General features: G+C 27.2%; 1 non-coding gene across 1 annotated transcript; it reads left to right on the top strand.

The window, feature by feature from the left end:
* On the top strand, positions 1 to 74 carry TRNAT-AGU (transfer RNA threonine (anticodon AGU)). The gene has a single exon. It is a non-coding gene; the product is annotated as a tRNA-Thr (tRNA).
* The last annotated feature ends 11,286 nt before the right edge of the window (positions 75 to 11,360 follow it).

The following is an 11,360-nucleotide window of genomic DNA, read 5'->3' as shown; positions in this document are numbered from 1 at the left end:
GCTCTCGTAGCTCAGTTGGTTAGAGCACCCGTTTAGTAAGCGGGAGGTCTTGAGTTCGACTCTCAACGAGAGCAATAGTATATTTTTTTTCTTTCACGTAGTATTTGTTAATTACAGTTTTATCTGGTACGTTTTACTATGTGCCTTTAAAATACTAAATTTGCCTTGAGTCATATTAGGCGTCTTAGTAGTAAATTTGAGGGTCAATAAAGGTAATGGCAAATTGGCAATATGATTGGTAAATTTTGTGGTGATATCTGTACTTGTTCTTAGTTCTATTGATTCATTTTTGTTGTTTTGTTGGGCTTTGGCCCCATTACGTTACCATTAAAATAATAGAAAAAACAGATAGTTTCGTCTTCGACTTGTCTTATTTAATATTTTTACCGAACGGGTAAAAGGACACTAGAAAATCTAATAAAGCCTATTAATTTCTTTTGGGTAAAACGTATTTGGGTCGCAATCTACATTTGAGTATTGAAGCTCCGACTGATGATCGAAAAATGGAGATGGAATGGTCTTTATTAAGGGGCCCAACCCAATGCTCACAAAAATTTGTCAGAATTATTTGTAAAAAGTTCCTCCTCCTCCCTGTTCAAGTAAAAAAGAGTACTTCATATGTAACAAAAACAAGTGTGTAGCTCATAGCTAATCATAGTGCCTGACCTTCATATTTTCCCTGCACGGCATCGTCCAATTATTTTGGCTTGTTTTTCTTTTTTGGCTTTAATTGTAAATGGGGTTTTTGACTTTTAGCAATCATATTATTCGATGACATGATAGAAACGTATGATTGCTCCAACTGGAATGACATGGAGAAAAAGACTGTTAGCTATATATACATATATAATCAGTCACATATTGTGCTTTCTCTCTAAAAATTTTTGGAAGAGTATAATTAAATTTGTTAAAATATTCTTAGAAAAGTTAGTTTGTTAGCAACTTAAAAAAAATACAAAAGACACATTCACTTACATACTTTGAGAGTAATTCTTTTTTATCGTTATTATTTATTTTCTTAAAATCTAATAATTAAGATTCATTATTTATTATAATCATTAGATTTTTAAAAAATAAATGATAAATAAATCTTAAAAAATTACTCTTGTAATAATTGAATATCTCCTCAATAATATATACATAACTTCTATTTTAAGAGTAATTTTTTTGTTAAACTTGTTTTGCACAATATATTTTTATCGATCCAATATTTATATAAAAATTTATTGAATAAATTAAATTTATAAAATCTCACATAATTTAAAATTAATTAATATTTCATAAGTTAATTGCATTTTAACACACAATAAAATATAAGTAAATATTTCTAATTAATAAGATTTATATATATGGGTGGGTGGGTGCATGCAGGGGGATGTATGTAGCGATCAAGTTATTTTTAGGTGAAAGTGAGAGCATGCATGTCTAGACTCTAACTATATATACATGAACGGATTGCTCAAGTTTAATTTTTAAAAAACTCACGTAACTTACTCATAATATGATCAATATTTATTTCCCTCACTCTCACATAAAAAGACTCTCTCATTTCATAATTTGAAATTAAAATATTTGGTAAACATTATTTATTATTGAGATTTATTTAATTTTATTAAAAAGATATTAAGTAGGATACAAATAACTACGAGATATGATATGTCAGGCATTGCTTGTGGTTGCACCATGTGCATTCAACAAGTTTGTAAGAAAGCCGCAAACAATATGCTGCTTCTGCACTTTAAGATGCTACGCTGACTCAACCATGCGCAGCTTTATTATATGTTGCCTACACTGATAATTTTGCCACTTCATGGTTTGATACATACCCTTCAGTCTTAAGTGCAAAAAAGAGAAGCCTAAAATTAGATCCAATGAACAGCGAAATGCCCCCAACTTGCCCGAACAATGCTGATGAATAATAAGAATTTACTTTATATGGCTTCAAGATGATGTTTACGGGAAACCTAGAAAAGTGACCATGCCTTTCCATCAACATACAAGTTTGTCGGTGGACTCTATGCATCCATGCCTTGGCAGAGTTATATATGTTTATATGTGTGACGTTTTTTTTATTTGGAACAAACTTTTAAGTAATCTTCATTCCTTTATTGTGCGTGAGTTCAGCCAATAAGGTGTTTCTGCCCTACAACAAGGGAAGAAGGGGGGGTCAAAGGACCACAACCACATGTTTACCTAGCTAGGTTCTTAGTGCTCATGAATCATAGTGTTCGGTTTGTACAAGTGAAAAGTTAGTATCATGTTTGTACACAAGGAACGGGAAATCATGACCCTATCATGACTTTCTTGTCAATGAAACATTTCCTCAATAAAGTAGTAGGCTAGCTAGCTAGTTAAGTATGCCCAATTGCTTCAAACAAGGGGGGGAAGAGGGAAAAAGGAGCATATATGCTGCCAACGGAGTTACATGTACTTGTAGATAATGTCACATATGACTATGTCTATGTGGGAATTGAATTGAAGAATAAAACTATCTGTAAACCACACGGGCTAGGGGGTTTGCACATGCAGAAGAGGCTTAGCAACTCCATATAATACGTACTATGTGCTCTACAAGTTGCCAACTTGAAGAATAATGCATTATCGGAGACAAGAGCAATACTTGTAAAGGTAATTAAATTCATCATGAATATGAATATACATACCAAAGGTTTAACTGTCTATGCTCCAGCAGGATGTGTTAGTCGTTTTCTTATTTTCCCTTCCATTTTACAAAGAAGAGAGTTATATACTCTTTCTAGTTTTTTTTAATAAAATATTTTATTTTTATTTTATAGTCTTTATTGTGAAGCTTTCTTTGTTTTAATAAAATACTAGAGAGAAAAATATATTTATTCTTATCTTTAATAATTTTTCTTTTATAATTTGATGTTCCTATTTTAAGTACTATAACTTATTGTTATAATAGGTTAGAAAAGATTTCTTTTACCTGTGTTTGGATGGGGTATTTAAATAAGACAATTCATTTTTTTAGTGAATTTAAAATACTCCTATCATAATTTACTTGTTTAGATATAAGATTTCAAAAAATTTAAAATGACATCATTTTTTAAAAGAATTTTAATAGACTAAAATGATAGGAATTGAAATTTCACCCTAATGATAAGAATTTGAACTTTTCTCTTCTCACACCGTAACATAGGCCCTTTTGTTTTCTCTCTCGCACCTTTTTTTTATGAGACGATGCATTTTGGAATGCCGACGACGGTGCTGGTGCAGTGTGCTTCTTACTCTTCTTCGACTTGGGAGCGGGAGCGGGAACCTCAGCGCTGGGTGCTACCACGGTGCCGGAGTTGTTAGTGCCATTGCAGGGGAGAGCTCACCGGAACAGGCGCTGGTGGAGAACTCACTGAAATTGGCGTTGGCGGCGAGCTCACATGTGTCATAGCAGGAGTGGCCGCGGGAGGTGTGGCCACTGGAGGAGTGTTTGTTGGAGCTGGAGCAACAGCTTTAGACGGAGGAGATGCTACCGTGGGAGATGAAACGTGAGGGGTTGCGGTTGCAGTATTGGGAGATGAAGTTGGTGGAGATGAAGTGGGAGAAGAAACGGGTGCAGTTGATTTTGGTTTAGAAGGGGCTGTGGCTGGGGATGCTATCAACACTTTTTGTTTAAAATAAATATTTAAAGATGAAAATTTGAATTTCATTGAAATTAAATTACTTCATCTAAATAAAATATTTATAAAATAAAAAAATTTAAATCAAAGACAATTAAAATATTATGTATTTAAATTTTCTAGTAAATAAAATTAGAAAAATGTAACAAGATACTTTTGACAGTCTTTTATTTGATGAGTATTATTTATAATTTTAAACATATTTTAGTTAATAATAAGGAATGTATGAAAAAGAAATAAAAAAAACTACTAAAAAACGACTATTTTCCGATGCCCATTCTTATATGATTATGCTAAATCGTCTTAAAATATAATGTGATGATAATTTTATAATTAAGGGATTAAGAAGGAGAGAGTACTAAGACATTTAATGGATCGTCGTTGAATGTCGTAGGAAATTCGACGACGAGGACGGTAAAAAAATTATCATGAAATACTATTAAGAATCATGTTGAATCTGCATTTTTTAGTAGTGGAATACTAATTATATAGTTTGAGTTTAAGGTACATCTCGCACCCACCACATACATAGCTTTGCCTGGTAAGTGACGGGATCGGATTGTGCACAGACAATGACTTGAATTTCAAGTTTCAAAGGTAGGTATAATGTTCAGTTATTAATTACTGCTATTATCTATAATTATATATAAAAACAAAATAGGATATTTTAATGTATACATTTTTATATTTATTTTATTCTTGTAACTATATTTATTATTTTATTCTTATAATTACTTACTAACTTTTATTAGCCTTCTTTTTATTAAAAATATGGAAAAAAAAAGTTAAACACAAAGAACCTGTTTCACCCCAATTTTTTGCAAAAAAATAATTCTAAATTCTTTTACTGCAAACTTGTATTTTCTTTGTATGATAAGTAATTAAATATTGAATACATTTTATATCTTAATTACTAAATACATTTATTTTTTATTGAATATTTTTTATAAGAGGACACAATTTTATTATATTTAAAATTAATTCTTCTAAATCTATTTCTGAATACATTTTAAATATAAATTAGTGTTTATAATTTTAAAACTAATTCTTTTAACATCAGTCTTTTTTGAAAATAAATTATACACAAATCATAGAAAAAAAACGGACTAATAATAAAAATCATTGACATAGAATTAGTTCCGTTTTTCTAATTTTATGCTTATAATTATAAAAATTATAAAAATTAATTATCGATAAACAAAATAATAATAGAATTAAGGTATGCTTAGTTGGGATTATTTTTATTATCTTTTAAAATTTGTTTCAAAAATCTGATAAAAGTAAACGATTATTTCATTAAAATAAATTGAATTAAAGACACACTTAAGCTAGTAAATATGAATCTTTATAATAAAACATCTTAAAAATATTCAAATGGTTCTTATAATTCAAAATCATATTATACATAAACAGGTAAGTATCTCATTACTCAAGTGATTAGAGGTAACTAATCAATGTGTTGAATGTAAAATTAAATTGTTAAAGTATTATTCAAATTCAATCGAAAATAATTTTATACTTTTAGAAGGAAAAAAAAAAGTATGTTTAGCTAAAAGAATACAATTATACAACGCGTGGTCCCACTTCCCACACTACAGTAATTTAAAAGATTTATTATACAACTTCAGGCTCGAAATAAATTGTTCTCGGACAGTGAATGGAGAGAATTAATTAATGGATAAGTCTAACTGTATAACGACTCCTCGCGAAAAAATAGTATAATAATTAATGTTTGATTAGAAGATTCTTTTATATGAATGGTTAAAATTTATTAAAAATCATAAAATTAAAAAAAATTATTAGATATGAATGAGACTCGTAAAAAATATTTTGATAAATTTCAATCAATAATAAAAAACGTATTACTAATATTTCTTATGTTTGACTATAACAATTTTTTATTTTGCTTACACATTCATTATATATTCTTCCTTTTAATAAATTTTGGGTTGCGGGCTTACACGGCATATGACGGGTTGATTTTGGGATGTCAGCATTGTTGGAATGTGATCAAGTTTCGGCTTTGATGTTTGCCCGTCAAGGTCTAATTTAAAAAAAGAAAAACCAATCCAAATAAAATGAAAAAACAATAATAAAAAATAGTTACATCAACTAAAAAAAAGTTAGGTATTTTTTTTTAATTTGGTTCAATTTCAATTTTTGTTGTGAAAATAAAATAAAATAAAATTGCCTATTATATTTATATTAATTTCATTTTATTTAATGAATGTTTAGCATCATATAACATTTTTTGAAATTTTTTAATAACTAGTATGATTTATAATGTAGTCTTTTTAAGAGAATTTTTATTATTTGATTTTTGTTGTTTTGTACCTATATTTTTAAAGAATTGTATTAAATATCAAAGTGATCCATATTTTAATTTTATCTTAAAGAAGGATGTGTCCATATTATTAAAGAATAATATTAAACAATTTTTTTAAACTAGTTTATATAAAAAAAAATTAAAACAATATAATATAAAAGTTATGCAAAATTGTTACTAAATTCAGTATTATACTAATAAATTTAAAAAATTAAACCAAACCAAATTACAAAATTTTAGTTTTGTTTAGTTCAAATCTAATATTACATTTAAACGATATTTTTATTAGAAAAATGAATCCAATCGCGCTGCAAATGCTCCTATCTCTTACATTTTATGTATGGATCCCATACAGAGTCTTTAAGCTTTAAGAAAATTTTAGGTTAACATGTTAAATTCTAATGTTTGATATAAATATTGTAAAAATTATTTTTAAGAATTATTTTTTAATTAAGTTTTTCACTAAAACTTTCACATTAAAGAGGGTGGCATTTCAAGATTACCATGAAGGATTTTTTTATATATTTATTTCTCTCTTTCTCGAAAAAATCTTAGACATAAAAAAACATATTTTTGACATTTCTAACAAACATAATTCCTAGGAAATAAAATTTCCAGTAAACATGATTTTTAAAGATGAAAAAAAAAAACCCATATATTGAACTTCCCCAAATAGATCTCTTTACTAGTGAGTATATTAAAATAAATTCAATCACAATGCATATTGATTTTTTAAAAGCCTAAATTTTCAAAATAAGAAAAAAAATGTATATAACTTAAGTATCTTTTAGGAAAAAGGTGTAATTTACTTTCATAAATTTGATTTCCCATAAATAAGAAGATTCAATTTTTTTCTATAAATAAGTCACTTGACTTTTCTAATGTCAAGTATTTGACAAGTATTTTTTTTATTCCTCTCAAATACTGTAGTAGTTGATATTTTTAATTCAATTTAAATATGAATTTTAAATTTTAAGTTTTAACGTACTTTATCAAGTTAATAAATATGGGGAAGACACACATTGATCTAAATAATTATTTATAGACATAAAAAAAACATCTGTACAGTTTATTCTTCAATCTTTACTATATACTTATGTAATAAGATACATTATTTTTTTAAAAAAATAGAATAAGATAATTTTTTTATCGATAAATATTAGCTTGTTATATTATTTTTTATTTGCAGGAAAGAATAAACCTATAATTTTTTCTTTTTTGTTTTCCTTTACAACTTATCTTATATATACTTAATAAGATAAATTTATTATTGTATTAAGTCTTATAACATAAATACTTATGAGTGAGCCAACCTTTTGAAAAATCGCTTTATTAGAAGAGTGTCTAAAATGATGGTGTACACTGTAAAGTATTATTTACCAAGAATATTTTTTTTCCGATTGCAAGTTTTTGTTATATGTTTATATTTTTTTTTTGTTATATACACTATGTCTATAATCTTAAAATATTATTTACCAACTTTTTTTTTAAGAATTTGATGAATGTAATACTTTTTCCATCTCATATATAAGTAAAAAAAAATTATTTATTTTTTAAAAATATAAATAAATTTTAATTATGTGTATCTTATTGAATGAATTTTTTAAAAAAATATTTTTCATTTAATAATGTAAAATAATTTTAATATTTAATATTAAGTTTTAATGAATACTAATTTAGAAAAAGATTTTATTTTTGAACAAATATAAAATACGTGTTTTTTTTAATAATCGAATATGGAGGCAGTATTAAATAGAGAAGGAAGGAGAAATAAATGTTGGGAAAGAGAAAAGGCAAAAGTTGTGTGTGTCTCAGTCGGAGTGGCACTTGTGATTATGAGGTAGGCGGTGCAGTGGACGGAAAAGGACGTGTAGGAGACGCGCACGTACGTGAGAGTGGGGCCGCTTTGTTTTAAGTGATGATGACAGATGAGTTGCCGTGGGTCCCACTCTTCCGCGTTGGTCCACTCACTCTGCAACATCTTTCCCTCTTTTTGCAGGGCCCACGCTTCCACCTCCTGTCACCTTTGTTTCTCCATTTCCGATTACTCATTCAGCTTCTAATGTTCTCCGATAGTAATTTTTATAAGAACATCTTTGTTTTTAAATTTGATTTTTCTGAGATTTATTATTAAAGTTGGCAACCAGATTTTCATACGTGGAGATTTAGTTTTTTCCACAAGAACCATATTATTTTTCAAAAAAAATAAGGGAAGCAACTGTCATGGGAGGAGAGGGAACAGATGGTGGCGGTGGGAGAAAGGAGAAGGAAAGAGTGCTGTGAGGACGCACGCAACTTAGAAGAAAAACTCCATAGGAGGATAGGGTTTGACCATTTCATTTTTTTAATTATTAATATATTTTGTATTTTTTTAAAATTATAAATATATGATTAATTATTTCAAAATAAATTATAAATAAATATTAAAAGACTTAAAAAATAATTTAACATCTTAAATTATTAAAATAAAAAATTAAAAAGATATAATATTATGGGATCCGTTAAAAAGACACTTAACATCTCATTTTTGAAATCTTCCAATGGAGAAGGCCTGATTTCAAGAACTCTAAATTTTAGGGTTTGTTTGGAAGGAGCAAGCTGAAAGGAAAAAAAATATATATATATATATATATATATATGACGATGTTTTCTTATTAAAACATTGAAAGAAAAATTAGAGAATAAAAAGAATTTTTAAAAAGTTGAATTTTTCTTTTTTTACATTTATCCTCCAATTTAAATTTATTTTTTTTCTTCCCTCGTTTCTTTCCTCCCTACCACGCATAGGATTATATAAAGTCATAGTTTAGTAGATGAACTTAGGAGGTGTATAATCCTATTTAGGAGTTATATTTTGGATGTGTTTTGGTTAGGCCCTATTCACTCATGATGTATTTTGATATTTTTTCCATTTGCTTCAATATTACATTTTATTTGTTCTCAGATTATGATTTTGGAAATTTGTTCTCAAATTGTTAATCTGTTCTAAAAACTGCAGCTAAAATCTTGGATAATGAATTTTTTTTCAAAACATGCTCGTGTAGCCTATAAGCTTGAGAAAGTAACTTAATATTTATTCGGCTTGAATATAATTTTGGTTTCTTTATTTTACTCAATTTATGATTTTTAAAAATCCTCAATTTTGGTATTTCTATTTTTAAATATAAATATTTGGTTTCTATATTTTAGAAATTTTAAATTTTTTAAAATAGAAGAACTAAAATCACGATTTTTTAAAATAAAATGGTTAAATGTCACAATTTTAAAATAGGAACTAAAATTGAGGAATGAAGAAAAGAGGGGACTAGAATTGTATTTAAACCTATTTATTAATGTAGCTTACCAAAACACACTCTTGAGTGCATGCATAAATTTAAGTTTAAATTATAATTTTAATCTTTCTAGTTTTTTAAATTCATGATTTTAGTTCTCTTATTTTTTAATTATAATATTTTGTCTCTTGGTTTTATAAATTGATGATTTTGGTCCCCTTGGTAAATTATTAAGTAATAATTATGATTAATAAAGTTATTAAGTTAATTAAAAATTAAATTAAAACTATTAATCATTAAAAAACTTTAATAAAGGATTATTAACACTAATGTAGTGATACCATCAATGGAGTCAGGTGCAACAATAGAGGTGAAAGAGGTATTTACATAGGAGAGGAGAAATACAATGTTGTGAAAAATTAAGTTTAATAATTTTCACTAAAGTTTTTAATAATTAATAATTTTTTAATTAATTTATAATTAACTTAATAACTCTATTAATTACTACTATTTGTTAATAATTTACAATTTGACCAAAATCACATGGTTCAATCACAACCCACAATTTATGATAAGTTTATTAACTCTTATAAAATTATCTTAAAATTCACATTAATGATAATTTATAATTAAATGATCATATAAAATAACTCTACATTATTAATATATTACCATTAAACTCAATTTAAAATTTACATTTTTTTAAAACCAAGATTTATTGATAATAAAACTTAGATAATAACATAGAAGAAGTCAATCAGGACCCTTTCTAAGACAAACACTAATACAAATAATATGAGCAATAGAAGCATGCGATCACACAAATTTATCCCTAAATTTAAAATTCACTTAAATCAATTTGTGGCCAAAGTCAAACAAATACCTGTATATACTAATATACATGCAAGGTTGTTTAACATTCACATAATATAAGAAAACCTTGTTGATTTTTGGAAAATACTACAAAAGTACAAGATCAAGTGTTTGATTTCATAAGATTTGAATTTTTTTCTCCTTATATATATTTTTAAATCGACGATAAAAATACTGATACGGTGGTACCACCTAAGCCTTATATAGCTGTCTTGTGTATCTGTGGATGACTTAAGCCTTGTTTTTGTCTTTTCCTTTTCGGAAATTCATGTGCTGCTTAGAACTAGCACATGTTTTTCCACTTTGTAATCTTCTTGTGCACAGTTGAACTCCTTAGTAAAATTATTTGCTTATAAGAAAAATAAACGGTGGTACCACCTAGCATTGCTGGCTTTCTTTTATAGATATATTTAACTGTTAAAGAACAAAAAATTGTACTGGTATATGAGTTAAATTTAAATGCAATTTATTAGTGTTTTTAGATAAAAAAAATATATCTGTCGGTTAGTGAGTTTTGTTCATGATTTATAAACTATAAGGTAACATTTAAACTCTGACTGACGTCTCCTTAATGTTTAGGCCGCTAGCGGACAAATTCAATGCACATTAATTGTTAGTGGGTCATCTATGACAATTGAATTGACAAGTTTATTTTGGATAAGAGCACGCAAGAGACCATATTAGTAGAAGAATTTAGAACGCAAGATTCATTATACAGTACAGTACATTTATTACAGTATAAGAGTTAACCAGTGATTCAAATAAAAAGATTACGTAACATCAATTTTTATTTTTTATTCAAATAAAATATAATAGTATATATTTTAGTTTTTCATAATTATTAAGTCTTCTTGTATAACTTTTTGTCTCTCTCTCTGTATACATTGAATAATACATGTTTTTTTTTTTTAAGAATACATATCATACTTCTATCGAGTCAAACTAAAGCAATAACTAATTAATTTAATTAAACAGGGATCAATTTAGCATAAATTAACTTGTTTGTAAAGTAAATTATAATAACTAACTTCTGGTGTTTCATGATATTCTCTCTAAATATTACAGGGGGATAGCATATGATCGGGGTCAGCTGGTAACTGACCTCGATAAGGTAGACATGGGAGGTGGAGTGTAACTTCATTGGAATTCAGACAGAATGATCCATAAAATTTCAGTCTGGAGCATTCGAGCACGATAAGGCTTGAAGTCTGGGATTGATGGGCACACAGAGTCCTCAAGTCTTGAGTGTATGAA

This window comes from Glycine max, chromosome 7, assembly GCF_000004515.6.
Source record: "Glycine max cultivar Williams 82 chromosome 7, Glycine_max_v4.0, whole genome shotgun sequence".
Taxonomy (NCBI): domain Eukaryota; kingdom Viridiplantae; phylum Streptophyta; class Magnoliopsida; order Fabales; family Fabaceae; genus Glycine; species Glycine max.
This window is presented reverse-complemented; position numbering and strand designations above follow the sequence as displayed.